This window comes from Apium graveolens, chromosome 4 (genome assembly GCF_009905375.1).
Source record: "Apium graveolens cultivar Ventura chromosome 4, ASM990537v1, whole genome shotgun sequence".
Classification (NCBI taxonomy): domain Eukaryota; kingdom Viridiplantae; phylum Streptophyta; class Magnoliopsida; order Apiales; family Apiaceae; genus Apium; species Apium graveolens.
This window is the reverse complement of record NC_133650.1, coordinates 30704001-30715866: the sequence shown is the minus strand read 5'-3', so window position 1 is coordinate 30715866 and position 11866 is coordinate 30704001.

Sequence of the window (11866 nt, the reverse complement as noted above, 5' to 3'; positions counted from 1 at the left end):
TCTGAAGTACTTTCATGTATTTGAATGCAAGTGTTTTGTTCTTAAGACTAATCCTGAACAACTATCCAAATTTGATCTAAAAGCTGCTGAAGGAATTTTTGTTGGATATCCACTTTCCACAAAAGCCTTCAGAGTCTATAATTTAAGAACAAGGGTTGTCATGGAATCTATCAATGTATCTTTTGATGATAAGAAGATTAATGGACTTGAAGATTTCAATGATCATGATCAGCTGAGATTTGAGAATGAAGCTTTAAATTATGATACTGTAAATTCCGATAGTCTAAATCCTGATACTGTAAACTCTGATGTTATTGAAACTGTGCTGACTACACCAAAGGAAAATGCACCTGTGCAGGGGGAGCATATTGAAGATCCAACCACATCTCAAGAAGCATCAGAACCAAGAACAGGCTCTTCAATTTCTGATTCATCAAGTTCTGATGAGCCAAGTTCTGATAATTCTGGAAACTAAAATTCAGATTCATCAAGTTCTGATGGGCCAAGTTCTGATAATTCTGGAAACTTAAATTCTGAAGGATCCAACTCAGAGAGCATAATTTTAGGGGGAACATCAGAAAATATTGATGGAGACAGCATGGATCATGGAGGAGCATCCAGTTCTAGAGATCAACTTCCATCTGCAAGGAAGTGGACTAAAGCACATACACCTGACTTAATTATTGGAGATCCTGAAGCAGGTATTAGAACTAGAACAACAACATCAAATGAATGTCTCTATCATTCTTTTCTTTCTCAGGATGAACCAAAGAAGGTGGAAGAAGCTCTTCAAGATGCTGATTGGGTGCAAACAATGCATGAAGAGTTAAATGAATTTGAAAGAAATAAAGTCTGGACCCTAGTGCCAAGACCAAATAACAGATCAGTTGTTGGTACAAAATGGGTGTTCAGAAACAAAACTGATAGTGATGGCATAATAACAAGAAATAAAGCAAGGCTGGTTGCAAAAGGATACTCTCAACAGGAGGGAATTGATTATGATGAAACATTTGCACCAGTTGCTAGATTGGAAGTCATAAGGATATTTTTGTCTTATGATGCTCACAAAATGTTTACAATCTTTCAAATGGATGTGAACAATGCTTTTCTTAATGGAGAATTGGAAGAAGCCATATTCTGATGACTTTTAAATTTTGATAATAATCAAGTTCTGATGCTGACGTGGCAGTATTTATTTCCTTGATTTATTTTTAAGTCAATACTTGAACGGTTTTATTTTATCAGAATATTGGTTTATGTGAGATAAAGACAGTAATAATCATTTGTTTAGTGGGAACAGTTTTTTTAAAAACTGCATGTGCATAGTAATCGTTACTTATTTCCCGTGCCCATTAACTACTATCTTAACTGCTGCATACCTGACAGGTGTAACGTCTGTTCCACTTCTCAATAACTGTTGAAACGTGGGGTGTCTAAGTAAAAGAGATAAAAGATTTTCAAATCTTTTATTTAAATTTCCATTCTATTTACTCTCTCTTTTTCTTATCTTCTCACATTCTCTGACGGTTTACTATACAGACATTTTATCAAACACTTTTCAGGCATTCTAACTTCTCACTTGTTTTCAATGGCACCTAAGTATATAATCTTCAATGGAGCAAAGTTTGTCCCCAACAACTATGCTGCCATTCTCACTAAGAGTGAAGCTCCTTCGGAATTTCATTTTATTCAGGGTTTCTTATCTCATAGTGAAATTGGGTTCGCATTGACACAGCCATCCAGTATATCTGGAACTCAAGTTCTGACATTCTGGAATACTGGACATTATGATGATGGTGGTAGGCATTGGACTCCAAGCATCGTATTTACAGCAAATGAGGTTGAGTATGTTGTTACTCCGGGAGCAGTTCGAAAAGCTCTACACCTACCTGAATCCTGTCAATTCAGTTCTGCTATGGAGGAGCCCTTGCTACAACAAATGATGGCTAATCTTGGGTATGACGGAGTTTGGCTAAGTTGGGTCAACTCAAACGCCTATATATTTGAAAGGAATTGAGCTTCTTCTTCGATTGCATCACGAAGACGTTTGCCAACAAATGCTCGAATTTTGATGCCATTCCTATTCTGACACAACAAATTGGGTATGCACTCCTAAACCAGTCTTATTTTGATTATGCAAAGACTGTGTTATGTTTTATAGGAGATAGAATGAAAGAGGACAGGAATGTAGTTTACTTTGCTAGATTTTGTCAGTTAATTTACAATTACTGTACAGAAAATGAACCAAAACTAGCAGGTGAACTCATAGAACCTTTTAGGTTAGCAAAAAGGGCTTATACTGATCTTTTCACTACTGACAACAAGAAGGGAGTTTTGAGACCCCTTAGCATTCCTTTATCAGTAAAGCAAGCCCTTGTAAATGCTGATGCTGCTACATATTCATTGCCATATCCTGATGTCCAACCCACAAACACACAACATCCATCAGCATCTACTACTGTCAATCCACAAAGAGGACAAAGACTGTACCTCAGACACAACAAAAGAGAAGGAGGATGATTCTGAGAGATGAATCAGAAGATGAGGCACAGGTTCAAAAATCAGAACCTGTTGCTGAAGTAGATGAAAAGGTCTCTTCTCAGAAAGCTCATGAAACTGAGAGTTCTAGGCCCCTAAAAAGGCTTAGAAAGAGAAATTCTGATAACAAAGCTCCCAAAGTCTCTCCACCCTTGAAGAGATGGAAGAAACAAAGAGCTAACAGGGACACAGCTGAGTCAGATTCATAGGATGTGGAAGCAGCAGCTAAGGAATCTCTGATCCCAAAGGAGCCAATCGTGATTGAATCCCTTCCATCTACATAACCAGAATTTGCTGAAGCCACTGCATCTACTCCTCCACTGTCACCAATCCAAGCTGAAGAAACTGCTAAAGACAAAGTACCTACACCTCCTGTGCCTCCTATAATTGAACAAGTACATACTGAAATTCCAGGTATAAGTGCTGAAATAGACATTCACAACCTGAATGTGCCTGAGATTCTATACTTGGAAGCTCCAACCATTCCTCAACATACTCCACCAACAACACCAATTTTAGATGCTGATCTCAATACAGATATTCTAACAACACTTCTTTTGAATCTAGATGATAAAGATCATATATTAGGTGAGCATCAGAATTTGGATGTTGATCAGAACTTAGAAGATGATTTTGAAACCTCTATAGCCTCACACACTATCATTTTATCAGAGGAAGCTGATTTTACATACTCTGTAAGTTCTGATGCTGCAAATGTTAATTCTACTGGTGAAGCTGCTACAAATGAAAATCCTGATGCAGCTGGTCCTTCAGGACATGCACCTCTACAAATAGTTAATAAAGCTAATTTGGTTAAAAAGTTTGTGAGAGGGGATGCACCAGTATCTTGGAGTGAAACTTCAAGAGGAAAAGAATGGATCAAGGAGTGGAACAAAGTTGATTTTGTTCCTACAGCAAATATTCTTGCTGAGCACCTGGCTAAAGCTGATGAGATGCTGGTGAATGATGACTTCAAAGCACATCTTAGAGTTACTGCATTGAGTACAAGGCACCTTCAAGGTCAACACTCAATAACTCAAGCCAAGGTGAACAAAATTCAAGAAACCCTGATTCAGCAAGACATGAATGTCAAATTAGAAAAGAACAGGTTTTTTAAGCCAGACTTTGACCGCATTGGGTACATAGATTAGACTCAAGAAAAGCAGCAAGCTCAAATATCTGATATTTTAAAGAATCAAGTTGCTCAACAAGATCAACTCAATGAAATCCAAAACTCAGTGGAATTGCTTGTCTCTCTCCTATTACCTGATGATGCCAAAAAGGGGGAGAAAGTGATTAAGTCCAAATGCAAATCTGATCAACCAGTGAAGGGTAAGGATGATGATAATGAAGACCAGGAAAACTCTGAAAGGGGTAGAGGTCATGGTCAAGGCAAAGGTTCTTCATCTAGGAAAGCAGGAACTTCTACACAGAGATCAAGCTCTGATGTTGATAGAAGAATAAATTCTGATAAGCAAGTTTTGACTCAGCCTGATGTTCTGATACAGGGTGAAAGTCAAGAATCACAGAAGTTTATGCAAACACTGAAGCTTAAAGGGAAGGAAACATCAGTCTACTATCAAGACCCCAAGTTACAGATGCTGGATGAAGAAATTTCAAAAAGACTATTTCTCAAAGACAATCCAGGAATGGACTTTGAAAGTCTGAAGGAAGAAGAAGCCAGACTTAAAGCAGAGAATGTTAAATCCAAGTCTAAAGCTTCTATTACTGCAAAGAAACCTCCAAAGTCTAAGGGCATTGTGATTAAAGAGAAGACAAACTCCGATGCAACCAAATTTGAATCCAAAGCTAAATCACAAGTAGAGGTAGATCCAAGGTTCAAAGGCAAAGCTAAAGTTGATGAACCTGTAAAGGTTTATATGCCAATCATGGATCTGGAAGGAAAATCTGATGAAAATACTAGTCTAATTTTGAAGAAGAAGAATATTTAAACAACCTCTGATAGAGCTCATGTTGTTCAAGATCAGGACTTAGTAAATTCTGATATTACAATGAAGCAAGTAACCTCTGACAGAGCTCAGGTTGGCTTGATATCAGAAGATAAAGAAAAGGAAACCTCTGACATTGCTCATGTTAAACCTTCAAAAATTCTACTACCTGGGTTTACTAAAGCTCAACAGTCTACTCAACCTTTGAAGACTACATCAAGTGGTTTTGAAGCAAGAGTTATTCGAGGAAAGGAAGCTAGAGACAAATCAGGATTGGGTAGTTCTAAAGAAAAGAGAGTAAATAATACTATCTCTGATCCAACTTTTTTGAGTGAACCAGGAGTAGGAACAACTCCTGAAAGATTGAATCAACTGGAGTCTATACAAATGGTTTACCACTCTGTATTGAAAGAAGATATCATGCTATATTTCATGATAGATGGAAGGGTATTCCAGATTAGAAAGAATGTTATTCGTTTGAAGTACTTTGAAGAATTGCTACATGTGCTATTTTTACTTCAAGTGAAAAATAGATCAACAAATGGTGCTGCTAGTTACTTAAAATCTGATATTCAAAGGCAGAAGAAACTTTACTTTGTAAAGTATGACAGGCTATACTATCCTAAGTACAGAGCTCACAATGGTGATATAGTTGAGATGAAGCCTAATACCGCCAAAATCATCACTACATTTCTTGGTATTAAGGGACTTGAATTCAATCTAGAGTCTGATAAAGCCTATGTCATTAGACTAGATCAGGATATAAGGAAAGTAAAAATAAATGATCTCAGGGCTGCTATCTTTCAAACAGGTGAAGATACAGTTGAACTTAAAGATGCAAAAAGGAGGATGCAGAATGAACTTGAATATGCTGAGAGAACTCTTTTGAAGAACTATCTCAGAACAACTCCTGACATTAAAGAGATTACACACTGAAGCCAAGTCAAGGACTACAACTGTTAAATTCTGAAGTATATACAGGCTAAAGCTGTTATCAAACTTTAAGGATGATAAAAGCTACAAGGACTGTAAGTTGTAGTTACTTAGTCAAATTCTCATATGCATTTGTACTTAATGTTTTTGACATCATCAAATATCTATTGAACTTGTATATTATGCTAATTTACAAGTTGGGGGAGATTGTTAGATATATTTGTGATTTAATGTCTAATAATGATTTGTGTTTAGTTTTCAGATCTTAACTAACAGGACAAATCAGGACTTAACTGGAAATCAGTACTTATACTAAAGTCAGAGCTTAAGATATCAGAACTTAAGTTATCAGAACTTAAGTTATCAGAAGATATTTATCAGGAGATAATATCAGGACTTAAGAAGACATTCAGATAAGTAAGGCGGCTGATTGAAAGGAAAGAAGATTAAAGACAAACACAAGAAGAGATGTGCATGGAGAAGAATTCTATGAAGAATAGAATACTTGGAGGAAAAGATAACTAGTTGATATATTTTAGGATGCAGACTTATATTCAATATCGATTAGAAGATTATCTTGTAACTGTTTGTCTATATAAACACAACATAAGGTTTACACTATAAGTGTTATCTTAATCGAGAATATTATTCATTGTAACCCTAGCAGCTCTCGTGATATTTGTTCATCACTGAGAGAGAACTATTCCATTATAATACTGTTTTATTAATAAGATTATTCTGTGTTTCATACTTATGTTCTTAATTCGATTTAATTATAGTATACACTGTATTCAACCCCCTTCTACAGTGTGTGTGACCTAACACTATTGGAGATGATTGTGGAGAAGGGTTGGGGGAGTTTTTGTATGGTGCCATCTGCGGTTCCAATGAGCATTGTGCGAGAGTTTTATGCCAATGCTAAGGCTGAGAAGAGTGGATTTTTTATGGTTTGGGGTTTGACTATAAATTATCGGCCTACTGCTATTTGCCGGGTTCTACATCAGCCTGCGAAGCCTAGGGCTGCTGATTGGGTGCGCAAGACCCAGGTTGATTTGGATTTGGACTATATCTTGGGGAGCTATGTGTTCCAGGCACGGAATGGAAATATAAGGTGGGCATAACTGAGCTGCTTACCTTCCATGCTTATGCCATGAACAGGTATGCGAGGGCATGTAATTTGTTTTTATGTGCTAATATTTTGCCTTCTTCGCATTCGCATGAGATTATTGTGGACCGCACCATACTCTTGTGCGGGATTCTGAATGAGGAGTATGTTAATCTTGGTTATGTCATTCATCAGAGCATGCTGCGATTTTTGGGAGGGGGAACGACATGGGCGATTCCTCATGCCTCTGTTGTTACTAAGTTGTGCACATATGTGGGTGTTAGGTGGTCTGAGCATGAGCAATTACGGATGCCAAGTTCCCCTATTGATGGTTCTACGATTTCTAGGATGGAGGAATGGGACGGTGGTTGACTCTATGATAAGAGGTTGGGTTATATTATTAATGGTTCAGATGGTGGCCGCCTGGATCCTTCTGGTTTTTCTCGTGCAGCAGCTGCTAGGTCCTCTCGTGCGCAGTAGACAGTTGATAGGTCTGGTCTTGGTGATGCTCAGTACAAACGGTTGACTCGGCTTATAGATGTCATGCATGACATTCACTGCCTTTTTGTAGAGGATTTGACACAGGCTCTAGGTACTGTTTTTCGAGCCACAGGTGTCGAGGTTGATTGGCTAGTTTTTATAGGTAGCACAGTGTATCCGCCTCCTGATTCTCCACCTGAAGAGGGTGATCCTGCCGACAGCTAGGTATGCCCTTCCTATCCTTATTATTACCTTCAATAGGGACAGTATTTTAAGTTTGGGGGTGATAATTTAAGGATTAGTAGTAGTAGAGTCGTGTGCATATAAGAATCGTGTTGCATGTGTAGTAGCAGTTCATCCATAATTTTTCATAATTGTTCATATAGGCCATATTTGTTTTCATAATTGTTAATTTTTACTATGTGAGTCCATTTAGTTGCATTTGCATAACGCATACCATGATCCCGTAGGATGAGCTATTTTCGGTTGGTAGGTCGGTGTTGACTTAGGTGTAGTGAGTGATGAATAGAGGGTTGATTAAGTTCGTATGAATTGACTTGCATGTCCCGAAGCAAAACCTATCCACTAGTCTCATCAGTTGCTTTTGGACTAGATCAGGGCCATACTTGTTTGGTTGTTGGAATTTAATCACTTGTTTATATTTAGAATGTTGGCTATTCCCTTGATGACGAAGGAACACTAAAATTTAAATTGGGGGAAACCAGGGATTTCTTTGCTAATTGTAATAAAAGTTAGGCGTCAAAAGCTAGTAGCCGCTTATTTTTATGAGTAGTCTAGGATTGGATGAGATGGATCGAAATGCACTCATTCCAGGAATGAAAAAAAAAAGGAAAAAAAAGGAGAAAAGAAAAAAGAAAAAAAAGTGAAAAAAGAAAAAAAAATTGTGTAGTATGTGATTATGCAAAATTGACCATATGTGAGATCTTTAATACTCGAGCAATTAAGTTCTAGGGGACTTTGTGCCTAGTGATGTAAGTCTTGTTTAGTCTGGGATCCGCTAACCTAACGCTCGCTACATGGGTACTATTGCATAAGTCTCTCGGGGTCTAATCCATTGCATGGTCAAATAAGCAATTGTGTTGATGTTTTCAGTGTTGTAGCATGAATCCTTGTCTAACTCCAGTGATGATGGAGGTGTTTTGGAGTCGTGATGTGTTTAGCGTTCATTCTACTTATAAACTTGTGATTATTTTGGTGAAGAATAAGATATGGTTTTTGATCTAGTGTTGGGAGTATTTCTGATAAGCAAAGCACACACACTCATGCTTATGTGCTTGTAAGTTATGAAAGAGATATGTCCTAAGTCCAATCATTTATGAGGATTTAGGAATAACTTTTATGTAATTTGTTTTGATTTCATTGATATTAATAAAAAACTTGTTTTGTTTTTATTGCGGGCTCTATCTATTTAAATGTTTAAATAAGATATACCACAGTTTAGAGTAAAGCTTTTTATAGATTATGATGAGATCATAATAATGAGACCTAAAAGATGATAACTCTAAACTTAAATAGTTCCTGGTCGTAGGATTACTAACTGGTAATTAATAATCCGCAAAGATCGGTACATACTATGCTTGCTTCATTACGAAGGATGTCTGTTCTCATAGACATTTGTGTGGTGACACTATAGCTAGTATATAGGTGCTTATTATAGAATAAGTTCACTGAACATGACTCACACAGCTGAACAACTGATGGAGTTCACTCACGTGTCAGCAGTTGTTCACATAGTGATAGTTGTACAAGTATCCTTAGACTTGAGGTCATCATAGTCATCTTGTGTACACTGAACTATGCTTTGGTTTAGTTCTTAGTCTCAAGGGACAATTATAAGGGCTCTACTGGGTATTGGAATTTATACACAAAGATAGTGTATGATCAATAAAGGATCTACCCCTTCCAGTGTAGGAAGAGAATGTTCAATGCTGATCCACTTATGTTAGTTTAGGAATCTCTGGCCAGAGTGAATGAAATTAGAAATGAGTTTCTAATTTACATTAAATAGAACTAAGCATAGTGAATGGGAAAGCAAGTGATTAAATAAGATAGGCTTGACACAAGTTCCATGCCTTGTATTTAATCGTGACATTACAGGGTAGAAGGAATTAATTGTACGGTAACTACTCACTGAATAGGTTCTTGGTATTCTAAGCAGTGAATTCGTATTATCCGGATAGTCGCGATATGCTGAGAAGTATCCCTCACGATGTAGAATAAATATGATTAATTACGATATAGAATAAATATGATTAATTAATTAATCATATTTAATGAATTAGAGAATTTATATAAATAATGATAAAATAGTTTTATTATTATGTATTTTTACTACCGGCTTAATATTGAATATACAGGGTCACACCATAAAAGAGAATGATTTAATGGTGGAGAAATTAATTAATAATGGCTGATAATTATTTATTTATGAAATAAATAATTAATTGGAAAATTTAATAATTGATTAAATGAGATTTAATTATTATAAATTAATTAAGAAAAAGTTCTTAATATTATTAATTAAGAATTTAATTTTTGGAAATTAAATCAAGTGAGAGAATTATTTCTAAAGTGTTTAGAAAAAAGGATTAATAATTAAAAGGTGTTTAAATTATTATTGAGAATAATAAAGGGTTAATAATAATAATATTTTATGGGAAATTTTTCAGCTGAAATTTTTGCCTATAAATATACTATTATAGACCCTATTTTTGCCTCAACCAAAAAGATTTACAAAACCCTAATTCTCTCCATCTCTTCCTCCTTCATTTTATCGTTTTCTTGGTGGATACCAGTGGAGTGCCTCACACTTGAGGACCAGTTGCTAAGGATCTCTGTTCATCGTTTTTAGATCACCATTAAAGACCTCCATCTTTCCATTAACGTAAAACTTCTTAATGTAAACATACTGAACTACGAATTAAATATTATTTTTCGCATGGATCCTGCGGAGGGTTTTGTTTTTTTTAAAGATTTAAATTTACGTTTTTGTTGCGTTTATGTGCTAAAAACCCTTCAATGGTATCAGAGCTACTAGCGAAAAGTTTTTAATTTGTTTATGTGTTTAACTGTTTTCGATATATGAGCATGTACGTGTTTCGCCATGATTTGATGTTGATATAATATGCTTATATATGTATGGTTTTGAATATATGATATTCATGTGAGTTGTATAATCATAAGATGATTATGTAATCTACATATATACTGATATATACATGATTTATGTTTGTTTTAATTATGAGAATCATATTAGATACGGATTTTGAATTGGCTGCTACAGATTTGCTGAAATCTGGGTCTGGTGTCCGATTTACGCAAACGAATACCCTATTCCATAGGCAAACGAGCGTCTGAACAAAACTGATAGAAAAAGCTATCAGCAACTCGTCTGTTAGGCGTTTGACGTCGTTTACTGCCCGTAAACAGTGATTCTTGTTTTTCTGATTTGATTCTGATTTTTCTGATTTTTGTCATATTTTCTTTTTATGATTAGATCATGGATAATATGATATGTTAAGATCAGATTATATGTTTTAGCATGCTTTTATGTGTTGTATGAGCATGGTGGATGGTTATGGCCTTTCGACCTTAGTGTAATGGTTTTGGTTTTTGTTTTGGTTTTAAATACGACTTGCATGTCGTCAATCTTTGTAATCATAAATCTCGAATGTAACTCGAGTTATTCTTGTAAGTTCATTAGATTAGTTTTAATTTCAATCATGTAATGTAATTGAAGAATCAAGCAGGCTATCTAATGGAGGTGATACAAAGAAGAAGACGAGGCATACAAGAAGTCTAAACAAAGAAGAAAACTTATGTAATAAGTAGTTGTATTTATTTCCATCACCATATTAGATTGACCTTGATCTTTATCATGAGCTTAATAAAGATCACATAGGATGGGGCCATAACCAAATACATTTACTTTATTGCACTTTACATTTACTTGTTTATTTAATTTTATATATGAGATATATGCCTATGTTTACCATGCGATAATAGATTTAGGTGAACTTAAATTAATATAAGGCGTGCTCTAGAAAATCTAGAATAGGAATCGTTTCTTGCCTTAACAATAATATTATGAATACAATCATGAGATTCTTGTGTTTATAAAACACGTAATTGAATATGAATTTTCAATATTGAGAGAAAGGATGATTCTGTCAACAACAGATTTCTATCTGTAAGAAAGGGTTATTAAGTGACGCCTCTTGACAATGCTCCACTCGATCTGGGAATCATCTGATTATCGATTATTGATCAAATACATTTACTTTATTGCACTTTACATTTACTTGTTTATTTAATTTTATATATGAGATATATGCCTATGTTTACCATGCGATAATAGATTTAGGTGAACTTAAATTAATATAAGGCGTGCTCTAGAAAATCTAGAATAGGAATCGTTTCTTGCCTTAACAATAATATTATGAATACAATCATGAGATTCTTGTGTTTATAAAACACGTAATTGAATATGAATTTTCAATATTGAGAGAAAGGATGATTCTGTCAACAACAGATTTCTATCTGTAAGAAAGGGTTATTAAGTGACGCCTCTTGACAATGCTCCACCCGATCTGGGAATCATCTGATTATCGATTATTGATTTGAAATATTTAATTTAAAAGGAAGAATCTCTTTATAATATGATTATGATTGTAACATAATATAATCCTTGTAAAATTAAATAATATCAAGTAGTAACTGGCCAATGACACAACGGGCTTGTGTCGGTCATAGCCTTCCAACATGGTAGAAAGTGGTTCTTATTTTTAAATCATTGTTGTTTCGTGCTACAGCCGAGGGCTTTGATTTCAAAATAAGAAAT